We start from the raw sequence: 14,408 nt of genomic DNA on the forward strand, positions 1-14,408 counted from the left end.
TCTTCAATATCCCAAAACAAAGGCTTTTCATCAAAATTTTAAATATCATGGCATACAGGCAAACTCAGCAGAGAATTGCACTCACTGTTTTGCATTACATAGCAGCATTGCTTAGCTCAGAAGGAAAAATGGCAGAATTTAATATAGAATACATAACAGAAAGGCAAACGGATTATTGTAGTACAATTCTATTACTACAAGACAGGTCTCGAATAGTCTGCCATGCTCCTATACAACAGTCTAAAAAGTTTGAAATATATTGACTGACAATATTTTGAGCCACAACATTTTAAAAGTTACAAATACTCAATCAGAAAGAGAAATACATTCAATTAAATCTAAAGCCGTGGTTTATGGCTTTAGTCATGAGTTCTTTAGCTTTGATAGAATTTACTTAATGAATTAATCTCTTAATAAATTATTTCTTCTGGATGTAGAAAAAAGAAGTTCACAAGCAGAATGTTATAGCTTGCCTAATTAGCCTAATATTTTTAGAGGTATTTTAGGTTTTTACAGCCCAAGAATTAAATGAGCAAATCTGACTGTAAATATTTTTAGCAGTAGTAATGTTAGTGTAGCCATGGTGGTCTAAGGATATAAAGCAGCAAATCTTATTAGCAGAGCATTAGCAAAAATAAGTAAAATGTCTTTTTCCCCAGCAGATGTGAATGTTCATTAGTAGTACTTTACAGTAAGTAGCATTATTATTACATAATGTCTGTATATTTATTGTAATTATTTAATAAAAATAATCATATTTCTTGCCTATTTGCAGCATTATATTCTAATCATAGTACATGCTCATTAACATGGCATGCCTTAGATTTGCAGCCCAGCTTTAAAAAAATGTTGTGCAGACCAGTGCAGGAGCCTGTTTCTGGCACCAGACACGTGTGGATGAGAGAGGGAGCTGAGGGAAGGTTCTCCTTTACGCCTTCTGCCAGTGTAAGACCAGGTGATTTCCCAAGCTCTCTCACAGTAATTTAAACAACAGCCCAGGATCATTCCTAGGTTCCAGAAGGAGTTTATCCATACTGTTAAACTGTTTGGCAGTGTAGGGCCTGGCTTCGCAGACCGGCGGGCTGGCCCATGCTGACCAGCCTGCTTCTAAGTGACCCCAGGCAGGGTTTGGGCTGAAACATTTCAGGCCAGGGTCATGCCCCATGGGCAGTTTGCAAAGAGGTCATCCTGAAATGCAGGCTGAAATAATTTCCTAACTTAAATACTAGGTGTCCTGTGCCAGCAAAGATCTGTGTCCCAGACACATCTGATAGGTTTAATTTGGGTATAACTATTTTTTATATCATGAAAAAAGAGAGAGTGAATAATGACTATTCAGTATGACATTTGGACAAAATGATACGAATATGACTACTCAATAAGGAATAATGAGCATTATTAGTCTCTTCTTCCTGCTGGCTGTAATTTTATAGCTGCTATTGTATAACTTCTCAGTTTCACATTGCCAGTTTGAACACTCATGAGCCCTGCATGCAGGTGTTCAGAGGATCACCCAAAATGACTCATGAGATATCTTTCCTGATCAGCAACAGCTAATTGAGTTCACTATTATATGAAAGGCAGAGGCCTAAATTCACGTGAGACCAGGCTACGGTCTGATCTTCCAAAATAAGGTAGAAGAAAGGATGATATGAAGCACTATCACTGTTCCACCTGATACCTCAGTGCTTGGATGGCATCCTCAGAGCATGAGGAACCAACTTTTTCTTTTGACAGATGTAACCTCACTGTTGTATTCTTCATTTTAGAAATGCATTCTGATTCTTCATTTCTTCTGAATGGCCGACAAAATAGTTCTCCCATATATTATCTTTTATTTCACTGTGACTGGTTCTGATTTCCTGGCCAACCTGCAGAACTCTCACCTGCTTGATTACACAAAGGTTATGTTTTAGGGAAAGTGCCTGAAATATTCAATTCCTGATATATATTGTGATCCATGGACAGAAGACAGAGAAAGATGGTAAAAAAATGTTTGCTTGGTGAAACTGAGGGAATAAGGTGTGTAGAGCCAGTACCCCTATGTGTACTGCTGTATCTAAAGAATGGCCTGCAGATAACTGCATAGAGTCAGAAATTAGATGCATACCATTTTTCAGATACATGTTTACTTTATAGAAAGTGTGTTAAACTATTTTAAACAGATTTCTCTATAGTTTTGCATCATTTATCAAAATGGTGGTCAGCAGGAATTCATTTAGCTTTAGAGAAGCTAAATATCTAGAAGCAGAAAGTCTTATATTTCTCACCTATAAGTCAATCTAAACTATTATAAACTGATTTCCTGTGCAAGTCGGGGACAGATGATGTGCTTTGTGCAGTGTGTTAATATAAAAACTTCACAAGGTCTTAATAAGGCCTTAAACATTTCAAATTTAATTTCATGAAATTAGTCCTTTGTTCTATTTCTGAAGATAGCAACTGAGACAAAGCAGCAAGATGTAACCTTGCTGTTATGTTCTATATTTAAACAAAGTTCCTTCCTCGCCAATAAAAAAGGGATGTGTTTTTCTTCTCTAGCTTCTTTCTTCTAGTTTTAATTTATAAGATGATCTTTTTCATCTGCCTAGAGGAAAAAAATATACTGTTTATAAAAAAAAAAAAGAAAAAATAAAATATTTGCACTTTATGTGAAATTAGTGCTATCCAATCTTTTGGAAAGTTTCAGCCTTGTAGGATTTGTAGTCTAGTGGCTGGAACTCTAGACCAATATCACATGCTGTGATATTGGATTTTTCTGTATGTGCTCAGACTGATTGTGAAAGAACAAAACACCTTGACTTTGAAGAAAGGCATGTTACAGCTTGTAAAATTATTGGATAAATACAGTATTTTCAGCTTGATAACACTTCTAAAATAACATTTTCTTTTACTATTCTTTTGCTCATAAACTCAGAATAAAACCAACCTGTGGTAATAACCACCTAATTTTGAAACTTACCAGGATGGCTTTTACTCTACCATAGGTAGTCCCAATCTCACTAAATTCTCGTGCATAGTAAATTCACTTCTCATGTTAAGCGTAATTTCCTCTGTTTCAGTCTGTTATCACCTTTAAGCATGCTGTATCATTTACTGCCAGCCATCTAGCTTTTCAATATCTCATTGGTGTGAAAATGAGAACTGGGCCTGAAGTTTCTGACATTTGCGTGTCATTTCACTAATGTTGTACTCATATATAACCAGTCACTCTCCTTATTGGAGAATGCATGTTTTTGTCGGGTCATGCTCATCGAAGTGTTATTTTCTCCAAGGGCTTTATTCATTTTACCAGCACCAAAGCAGGAGCTCCTACTCATTTAATTTTTTTTTGCCATTATCTACAATTACTAGAAGTTTCAAATGAATCTATCTTACCAAGCAATCCATGAACTTGTCAAAACTGAATACAGCCCTTTCTTCTAACAAGGGGCACCAGACAAATAATGGCAGGTGTGAAGGAGGAATTTAACTTACTCCTATAAACCGAATTAGCAGAAGTCAAAATATTAATGAGCATCCAGACTTAATAGATGCAAATTCTTCAATCTCTTAAAAACTAACTTGAGAAAATTACAGTGAGATAAAATAATATTTTTAAAAGCAGCAAAAAAAAGCTGTTCACTTTAAAATTTTAATCTTTTACTGTAGTGCATCCAATAGACTGAAATACAGATGATTGACTGTATATATATAAATCTGCTGCTCCTCCTCCTAAACATATCTGATATTTTTATGCATTTAACATAGAACTTTTATACCACCTACAAGGCATAGTTTTCTTAGGAGAGAAGAAAACCCTTTTTCCCCCCCACAATTATGTCATATCGCACTTCCAAAAGACAGAGAAAATGATGGCAATTTAAAAAGGCAATGCAAATGCTCTATCAAATACTTTAAAAAATAAGTAAGTAAGTCAAGTGTTGCTCTATAATGAATGTCATTAAGGCAGAGACCATCAGCACGGAGGGAGGCTACAGTTAATTACCATCACCAATAGGCGGCCTCCCAATCCGAGCTCTTCTAGTGTTAACACTCATTACCTTCTGCATCACCAATAATTAATGTCAATGCATGACGTCCTCATCTATTATGAGTTAATGCTTATATTTGGTCTCATCCTCTCTTAGAAAACAATGTTTCTGTGTAGACATTGTAGATATTTTTTGTTAATCAGAGTTATAACACCACCTTTCTCTCCTTTTTCTCATCCCATAATGGCATATTGAAGCAAATCCTGTTCAGACTCTCATGCTAGGAGAGATTAACAAATCCTCTTAGCCACGAGTCACGTAGTATATTTTGATATATCAAGTCCTTTTTATCCCTGTGACCCAGCATGCAGGAAATCAGGAGGATGCTTTCTTCTGGTGCTTGCATACCAACAAGAGAAAACTAAAATAAGAGGTTTACAGAGAGGCTGTGACAGAAACAGAAGTGTAAAAACTTAATGTTCTTTTGTCTTCTATTTGGCTTGAATATCAGATTCAGCTAAATATTCTGATTAAAGAATAAAGTAATTAATCCACCTGTAATTTTCAAATTGGTTTCACCATTTACTTTCCCATCTTATTTCTGTGCTCTTCTGAAAAAAAAAAAAAAAAAAAAAAAATCCTACAGCAAAAGATAACAGATAAATATTTAAAAATAAAAATTTTCAGAGAATCGTACTGAAAGATGTCCTGTCCTTCAGAAAGTGCTGCAGCAATGGAGAAAGGCCTGTATATATTCAAGTTTCCATTAGTTGATGAGAAACAGTATTAACAAATAAATGATTTCCCTCAAGAATTCAAAAGAAAACAATAATTTTTAGAAATCACATGGGGTAAAAAAGGGGAAAAAATATGATTTGATGCCTGGCTAAAATTCAGCCAAAATATATGAAAGTACAAGTAGTTTCTCCTTCATTCTGATTGCTAACATGTAAGAAACTGACTGCAAACACAGAGAGGACAAATACAAAAGGTTGAAGAGAAACAGTAGAGGATCAAATTAGAAACTGGATACTAAAGGGAGATAAAGCATTGATTTTCTTGCCTTGTTTTCAGATTTCACTAGTGACAACCCTTATATAATGTTTTCCAAGCAATTATCAGTTCTGTCACAGGATAATTAATTTCATCCTAGATGATGCAGGTTAAAATTTAGCACAAATCGAAGTCTGAAAGGGAACTTTTCAGTTTGTCTGTACAAAAAAAAAAAAAAAAAAAAGAGAGAATCTCTTTTTTTTTAAAGAGAATGCAGCAGACCATCAACAAATGTAATTCTGAGAAAATCAAATAACTTAAGAGTGAGTCACTGGGAAAATTATTACATTTTCTTTTGAAAATTATAGCTAATCTTCTTCCTCATTAATTCAATAAATGACTGACTGGATATCAAAACCCTCTTTGCTGAAAAATAGTGACAAAGCAAGGACAGGGACAGAGATGCTCCCCAGGGATGGTAGCCCACAAGCAACCCGCACTGGGGCACTAAGGACCAAAGAGCAGCAGAGGAAAACCTGTAGGAAGCAAAGAGCAGCAAGAAGAAACCCGTATGCACCAAGGGCTGTCAGAGACCATTTCACATAATGCAAATGCCTGCACTGCTCGATGGATCTGGAGGAACTCGGAGGCCTCAAGTGTCACCGCAGTGAATGCAGGGGAAGGTGAGACCAGCAAGGGGGACAAGAAGGGTCTACCTGAAGCTGTGCCAGGCGAAGGGTGAGGAAAGGTGTGTAATGAACTCAGTGCATGGGATGGTGCTGGAGCACAAGGAATAGGAAAGCTGCACTGTTGTCTCATCTCTGGTTCCAAAATATCCAATTATATCCATGTTTTGCCATTTCCCACACCCAAAATAAGCTACAGGAGAGTTTCCAAGTAGAAGCTGGTGGAACTGTCCTCCTACCCTTTCCCATGCAAGTCTGTGTGACTCCTCTCCCTCTCTGTGTTTAGCCCTGTGCTTAGTGAGTCATTTCAATAAGTTTAACTATCTGAAAATATTTCCTATTTGAATCTATTTTTTGCCAATTTGACTTACCGCACTGACTCATAGAAAGCTCAAATGAACATGAATTCAGGGCAGTGCGTGAGACTGAGGGAGAATGAAGGAGAGACTGCTCAGGTTGGCTTCTTTCAGACAGCTGAAGAAGAAACACAGCCTGCAGTGCACATGATATCTGATTAAACTCATGTGACATAGCAGGGCTCTCAAACAGGAACTCCTGCCCATCACATTCTCCCCTTCTCCACCCAGTTTCCAGGTCCCACTACCTCCCTCGAACCAGCACTTTTCTTCTGCGCAGCTACACACTTTCTCTTTTTGTACCTTTTGGTCAGCTATTTTAACTCACTAATGATGTGTGCATCTGTGCAAGTGCTCATGAGGAAGAGAAGATCGCACAGCCAAAATTGTCTTCCAGCATGAACATTGTTCATGTAGCTGCACTTTGTCTGTGTTTCTTCCCCTGACTTTCCCTGTCAGTGCCCCTTCAGGATTTATGCCCTCTGCCTCTGGCTGTACCAATGCGCAAAGCTGCCCTCCAGACTTGAGATCAAAGTTTAGGAGGATGTCTATAGTCTCTGAAGCAGCATTCAATCTCTGGGTGATGAGGGATAACACTTAAGTAATCAGGGACTAAGGAGCCCGCGACAGTGCTGGGCGTTAAATGGGTCAATACAGCCGAGTGCTTTAGGCACTAAGTTATAGACAAAAGTTATGATTAAGGGATAGGAAGAAGAGGTTTGGGACTAGGCCTGGCAGAGGCTAATAAGCAAATGTCAGTGCAAGGCCTAACCGTAACCCAAACATGAGGTGCCAGCTAAAACAAGAATCTCATCCAACTTCAAATCACAATTTAAGGAGAAGCATTTGCTACTCCTAAACTACCCTTTTTCTGACTACTCCTACCCTTTTTCTTACTCCTAAACTACCCTTTTTCTGACAGCCAGAAAAAAAAATCTATAATTTTAGTTCTCACTGCCCCAGGCCTAAGCAAACCCTGACTCTAGCGCTAAAGCCTTGGTGTACCCCTGAGTCTCCTATCTTAAACCCATTCCATTTGTTCATGGAGAACCTAGTAATAAAGATCTTAAACTATTTCTATCCCGAACCCATCTCAATCTCTAAGCCTAAATTTGATCGTTAGTGTCTCCTTAGCCTACATCAGAGCCACAGCCAGGAGGAAAGGAAAAAGAAATGCATAACACAGCTCTTACTAACCTCTCCTATAAGCAATGTTAACTCAAACTTTGACACAAATGCTGATCTTAGTTTTAGACTAATTTTTATCAGCAAGAGCAATTGAACCAACACTGAAATAATAAGAAGAAAACCGTGAAAGCCTTGGATACTATGATAAGGCAATGATGCAATGATAAGGCAAGAACTTTTGCAGGACCAAGCAATAAACCAGGCACATCAGCCACTATTATCCTGAGCCATAATGCAAGTCTGGTCATCTACGCTTGGCCATGTAGCCTCTCATTTCCCATACCCAACACTCAACCCTGCCTGGTCTACGGCCTGATGAGACTGCATCTGTGCTGTTATGCAGAACAGCTGTGCTCCCAAATCAGCCAACATTAGGTACCTAAATAATTCCCTACATTTTTTTCCCCCCATGGCAGTTATTTTTCACCCTCAGATTGTTCTACAAATTCACAGTTATGTAACCTGATTCTCCTCTACCATCTTCATTCCTCTAATGTCTCACAGAACCACTTTCCTTTGATTAGTGAGTGAAACTGTCAGGTCCAACTGCCAAGACATAAGCACCATTTGTGTTACTGTCTCCTAAAAGCCAAAGGTTTTTTGCTGCCTAAGTTCTGAGGATTCTCACCTGTTTTTTCCAAGCAACATCAGCCCCGTAATTCATCATTTTGACTGTGTTAGAAAACCTGTTTCAGAAACAATACTTAAGACTGCCACCTGAATTGCCTCAACTTGTTGCCTGCAACATGAGCAGAATAAATAATTTTACATCTAACAAATGATATTCACCATGAAATAACACACCAACATGAGAATGTGACATCTCCATTTTACAGCAATATGAATCATTTTCTTTATGGCTTCTCCTGCACCTCTCTAACTACACAAAAGAAGATACCACCATGGTCATTTTCATAACTGGTGTGATTTCTGAACTTTGGTGCAAGGCAAGGGGAGCTGAACTTACTGTCTTTAGTGAAAAAAGGATTGAAGTAAATAAGAAATATACTTTCTATTTCAGCAACAAATCTGAGAGCCTAGAGAGACCTGGAGATTCCCAGGACATTTTTTTGCCATTGCAAGAGATAAGGGCATTGGAGATGCTGAGCTTCCAGTTCTCGAGCTGTGCGATGCTACGATTGTGGATCTGGGTTTCGTCAGACTCACACAGACATTTTATGAGGGAAATCCCCCTGAGGGACGATTGGATTGTCTTTAATGCCAGTGAGAACATTTTCCACAAAACAACCTCTGACTTCTCAGCCCAAAACTTCTTGGATGAACTACAAAACAGCTTTAGCAATTTAGTGACTGAAATTCATGGAAATTAAGTAACTAGACACTAGAAATCATTCACTCCAAGACACGAGTCTTACAGTTTCTCCAGATCTCACATTCCTTATTCTTCCACAGGCAAAAATGACTTCCTTCCCCACATGGATTTGCCACCTCTCTCTCTCTTACTGATATCCACCTTGGCTGCACATGCGTTGACTCTCCTTGCCTTGTGGAGGAATTTTGCCTGCACTTTGTGTTTCCACTGCAGATCTGAAAGGGCTGCTGTGCGTGGCAGCATCCCCAGTTTTTCTAGCTCTATCAGTTATTCTACCAAAACCTGTTGCCCCGCTATAACCTTTTGCCTCTCTCGCAAATCCAGACCACTATGCCTACAGCAGCAGTACGGTTACTACTACGTCCCTTACAGGTCGATTTGTCGTTTTATCTGTTGCTTGCAGTCTCACTAACAGCCACCAGACTGCGCTAACGTATCAGTTTTCTCCATCAGGCAACCATACTTGAGGATGGTTTTGAAAGAAACAGTGTTTTCCCAAAGGCAACACAAAGAGAACCTATACATGTCGCAGGGGAGAATCTATGCGCCTCCCAGGGACTGACACCAGCTCTGCCCAGAAGTGGAGGCAGGAAAAATAGGTATTTCTGCATTAAAATACAGAGCAGTTTCTCATACTGCACAGTATCCTGTGTTCTACCAAAGATCAGACAGGATGATTTAAAACTGCACATTTGCATGAGTGAAAATCAGGTCATTTCTTGAGCACAGGCAGATAAAACAGACGTTTTCTTTCTGACAACAAGGAGCAGGTGTAGCATCTCCGTGCCAAGGTCTCAGGGCTGCCTGGCTTTTGGAGAGGGGCCCTTCCAAGCACCTCAAGCTGAGTTCCGTCATCCTGAGGAACACTGAAGTTCTGTGTCTGTGCTCTAACAGTCCCTTATATATTCACATTCCCCTGAGCAGATAAAAGACAAATGTTAAAATCGCAACAAGGAGCGCCTTCCTGTTCTTATAAACTTTGTAGCCTGTTCCGTTTTATGCTACCACCAGAGAGTGTAACTCAAAAGGAAGGAGGCAGCAGAGGAAAACAAGCAGCAGTGCAAGCTGCTAAAGTGGGTTTTCATGGCTAGTGCAAGCTGACATGTGGGCAGCCTGCACAGGCCTGTGCTCCAGCCCTGACCACTTCTTTCTCATGCCCACACCACTGTAAACCCTGCCCCAAGCTGTGCCAGGAAGGATCCTAAGGAAATATGCCATTATCTTCTATAGATCTTTTTCAGGCTTTGGCTTTCTGACCCAGAAAAAAAGGAGGTAGCAGAACATTTGGCCATGCAAGAGGCAGGAAGTGTAACAGCACATGTTGAGATCACTATAAAACCCACTGGAAACTGGTCGCGCAGGCTGTCTGTTTTCACAATAACTTGCGGCAGAGAAGATTTTTAAAAAAATCGCTTGGTGAAAGTGAAGTTACAGATCCGTAGGAAGATGAATCAATTTAACGTCCTGCATGGGAAAGAAAAAGATACTGCCTCTTTCTTCCTGTTTACCCAGCTCCCTCATTCTTCTGCTCCTGCCTGTGACAGAGACCTCAATTCTCTTTTATTTGAAACAGGTTAACATATGAGTTTAAAAAAAAAAAATCATGAGTGTCCCATAACTCTCAGAAAAGACCACTAGGCACAGGATAGCCTTCTTTAAGGGAGAATTAATTAAAATGAGAATTAATAGAATTAGAGAATTAATTGAATTACAGAATTAATTGAATTAGAGAATTAATAAAAACGATTAAAGAGAACAACTAACTATTAAACACTCTACTAAAAACTATTAAAGAGAATCAACTAATTCACCTGCACAGTTGGCAAAATTACACAGCCAGTGAGTAGAAGACATTCCACCGTCAGGCGATTCATTGATTTTCCTCATTCCAGATTACTGCTCTTAATAGACCCAAGGCAAACTTGCTTTTTCTTAAGAACCAGCTTCTCTTTTTTTTATTGTATAGCAGCAAATTGAAGCCAAAAATAAAAACAGAAAGGCTGAGCAAAATATTCTCTCATTTCAGTGTTTAATTGACAAGTGCAAACATAAGGCTCTTGTTCTCCAAGATGTTTGTATAATTCCATTAAAATCAAGAGTCATACGTGTGAGCAACATGACACAAAAAGGCAGAGCTGAATGCAAACATTGTGCTGTGAGTCTGAAATCAGTGAATGAGATAGACTTAGCAGCTAGAACACCAAACACAGACTCCAGATATCCTACTTGCTGCCTGAAGCTCCTGTCTAGTTGATATCCTTACAAGTATTCCTCTGTGCATGGCTTTCTGTGTCTACACAGAAGGTACTGGTATAGACACTACGTTCTTCTTTTCTGGCCAGTTCTCATCTTTGAAAGTTTCGCACAAGATCACTGTGTGATTATTATGCACATATAATGCTTCATCAGGTAAGTTATTCTGCTAATTGCTCAACAATAAAGCAGCTTACCCGAGCCTTTGTAAAATCATTGCAAATTTATCTTCATATCCATGTGGGAGACTTTCATATCCTCTTTATTTTTAGGTGTGAGAAGGTAAGGCAATCATGCATAAGTTCAAGAGCCAAAAGAATCTGTATAGGTTCAAACACATCTATGACATAGGGGGTCCCCAATCAATTAGGACTGAAGTGGTTCCCAAGTTATGGTCTAATGATGTATGCTATTAAGCCCTATAGAAATGAAGGCAACATACCTAGCAGCATTCTCAAAATGAACTTTGTATGGGTCAGAAGGTGTGCAGAAGCCTTAGACATTGTGCTAGGTGGAATGGCATCCCAAAGAAATGGATTTTCAGTGTGAAAGGAAGAGTCATATAAAGTCAACCATTTCACAGCAATGCATTAAGAACTGATGAACTATCAAAGAATTACCTGCATGCTTCATTTTAGCTTTCTTCCAACTCACAACTTACCCTCTTTAGATTTTTACAGTGAAGAAATTAATACCAACATTTTCATTTATCCAGGCAGGTTTTAGAATTTCTTCTTCCATGGCAAACTAAAATAAATTTAATTCTCTCCTCAAACCCTGTAATCTTTTCAGGTTGTGGAAATGCCTTGCTCTTGCAAGCTTGGCTCCCACTACCATACACAGGGAGGAATTCCAGCCCAATCATAGCAGAGTTTTTCGTTCTGCTTTTGCTTCACAACAGCCTTTCCGTTCCCACCCCCCCATTTTTGCTTTTGTTAATAGAAAAATCAGTTCTTTAAAAAGCAAGAATGATAAATGAGGCAGCTAGAAGGGCACCAAATTGGAATAGGTCTTTAGGAGCTCAGGGAACCTCTGACATCTTAAAATATCTGCTATTTCTGAATGTTTCACACAAAACAAGAAATAGCATTTTGGTTTTACTCCTATAAGAAAACCACTTTGGCTTCCTGTTAACAGAATGACAGATCTCACCTAAATGAAGGAAACTCAGACTCTCATTGCAGTTGCTCACTCCTGTTCCATCAAACAAACAACAAAACCTCAGATTTTCATGACACTACAGGGTTCCTCACAGAGCAGTTATTTTACATGGTCTTCCTTATTACCTTAAAAGATTTTTAAAAAAAAGTTTTTATATTAAATCTATTACAGACATGTAAGTTCATGCAATCACATAACAGACTCAGTATACCCATAATCCTTTCCAGGTAGAACTCATTCTAAATTTCAAAATTCTACATAGATTTATATCAAATACCACCTCTTTTCTTCCCCTCCCTCACTGACTGTCCTAAACCAGATTTTTCTCTTAGTATGAAATTTTTCTCAAAAAAAAAAACTGCAAAAAAGGGGTTGTACCACATCATTTATTCCCATCTCAAATGAAACCCAGTATTGAGTAAATCATCAGAGCTAGATGAAGAAACAATACAGTAACCAAGCATCTTTCCCATCTTAAGAAAGAAAATGTGATCCATTGTAATTCTGGTAGCTCATGAGATCTATACAACCAAAATAGAGACATGATTTGTCTCCAGACAAATTTGTCACCAGAGACAAACTGCGGAAACAGCTGAAATTAAATATGGTAATTAGTTACTTGAAAATCAGCACAGCTGGACTTACTGTACTAGTGCAAACAGGTCTGACTTACGGAGAAAGGAATAATTGTGTGAGGAGAGGAGGGAGGCATGTGCACATACACTTTCTCCTGAAAAATGTATGAAACTAGTCCCATGACTTTTGGAGGGTTAACAGACAGCTAAATATTTTTGGACATTCATTAGGGACAACTTCCCTATTCCATGTTTCAGTGATGCTGGCCTTCCAAATTCAGACCAATCAATTCTTTACACAAATACCACTTACCCTAAGTATCTTTTAAGTAAAGCACAGAATTCTCTAAGTTTCTCCAGCTAATGTGGCTCACTACCGCATCCACTAGCTGTAGCTGTCTGCTTACACAAAGTCCATTCCCTGATTGTGTTTTCAATTGCTTTCATTGCTGTGTAGCCCCTTGCCAGGAATCAGATGAGAAGCTACCTTATTAATTAGCAACACTGAGGAAAAAATAAATCCTATTTTAACACATTTTTTGGTTCACATTACCCAGGCTTTCTATTTGCTTTGAGTCTAAAAAGTAGCCAAAGAAAAGGAGCTGAGACAGGCTGCCAGAAAAACCAAACATTTGTTTTCCCAAACACGCATTAACTTGCAGAGATAACCGCTTTCAAGTAACCCTGATCAGGAATTCTTGGTTCTTTCCTGAGACGTGATACAACCCATCCTCAGTAGGTTTACCAAGAGTCAGTAGTTCAACAGTAATAACCGACTGACCAGCTGAAAGAGAACAATTCAGAAACATTTCAGGCTATAGAATGTCAACAAGAGCAATAGTTGAGTTTGGACAAACCAAGGACATTTGTCCCCGTCTACAAAACAATTGTATAGGCTAATTTAAGCACAGTGAGTACAGGCCCCACAGTACACTCCTTCGCACAACACAAAGGGAGCAGCAAAGGGAGTCCACAAGGATTTGCTCAGGACTGCAAGATACTGACTAGTCTGGCCCTATTCAACAGAGCATTTAAGTGCAGGCTGGTTTTATAAGATCTAAGTGGAGAAGATGCTTTTTCAAACAAATTGTGTTTATATGCTTTGTTTCTTGGGAAAGAATGGTCTGTGCTTGGAAGAGAAAAACCAATGCGTGCATTATTTTTCAGTTGTTTAGCACCATCTTCTTGAAACTGAGATGGACAAAGCAGGTTCACTGCTACACTCGTATCTGTTAATGTGTGCTGAGAAGTTAATCAACATACTAAATGCGGGCAATGCAACTGCACCCTCGCGGCTGCTTTGGAGAATTTAGTCTGAGAGTTGGACACTCGCAGGTGCCTTCTCTTCAGTGGTTCTTCTGGAAATAGTAGAAGGTGAAAGACCTCTAACTAGATTCATTTTTTTTAACAAGGCATTACTGAAAACTAAACTCCACCAGTTCTTAAGCTTTCTTAATTTCTATCAAATTCTAGTTAGAATTAGTGACATTATGAATTCACTACACATACAATGATTTCCTGGAAACATTAGCCTTTTAACCAAACTGTTTTTTTTTTTTGTCTGCTTCTCCACTTAGTCATTGTCATCCACTTCTCAGATAGCTTTGTCATCCAGTCTCAGATAGCTTTTGTTCCTCATCAGCAGACTAACCCCATTACCTAGTATTAGTCTTGACCGTGAAACTCTTAACCCCTTTTGTACATGAGGCAGTGATGCTGTCCCTAGTGCAGCTGTGCTTCTGCGTTCAACCAGCCCCCATCTCCTGTGTCCCTTCTCCTTTCACCATTAAAGTTTATATCAAAGAAGTTTACGTTCTACGTTCCTATACTGAACCCAGACACAACTTGCATTTTTGGATGCCTTGGGATGTAATTCCATGTCTCTGAAT

Source organism: Tinamus guttatus, unplaced genomic scaffold (genome assembly GCF_059628265.1).
Source record: "Tinamus guttatus ecotype Peru unplaced genomic scaffold, ASM5962826v1 Tinamus_guttatus_pri_ptg000923l, whole genome shotgun sequence".
Lineage (NCBI taxonomy): Eukaryota > Metazoa > Chordata > Aves > Tinamiformes > Tinamidae > Tinamus > Tinamus guttatus.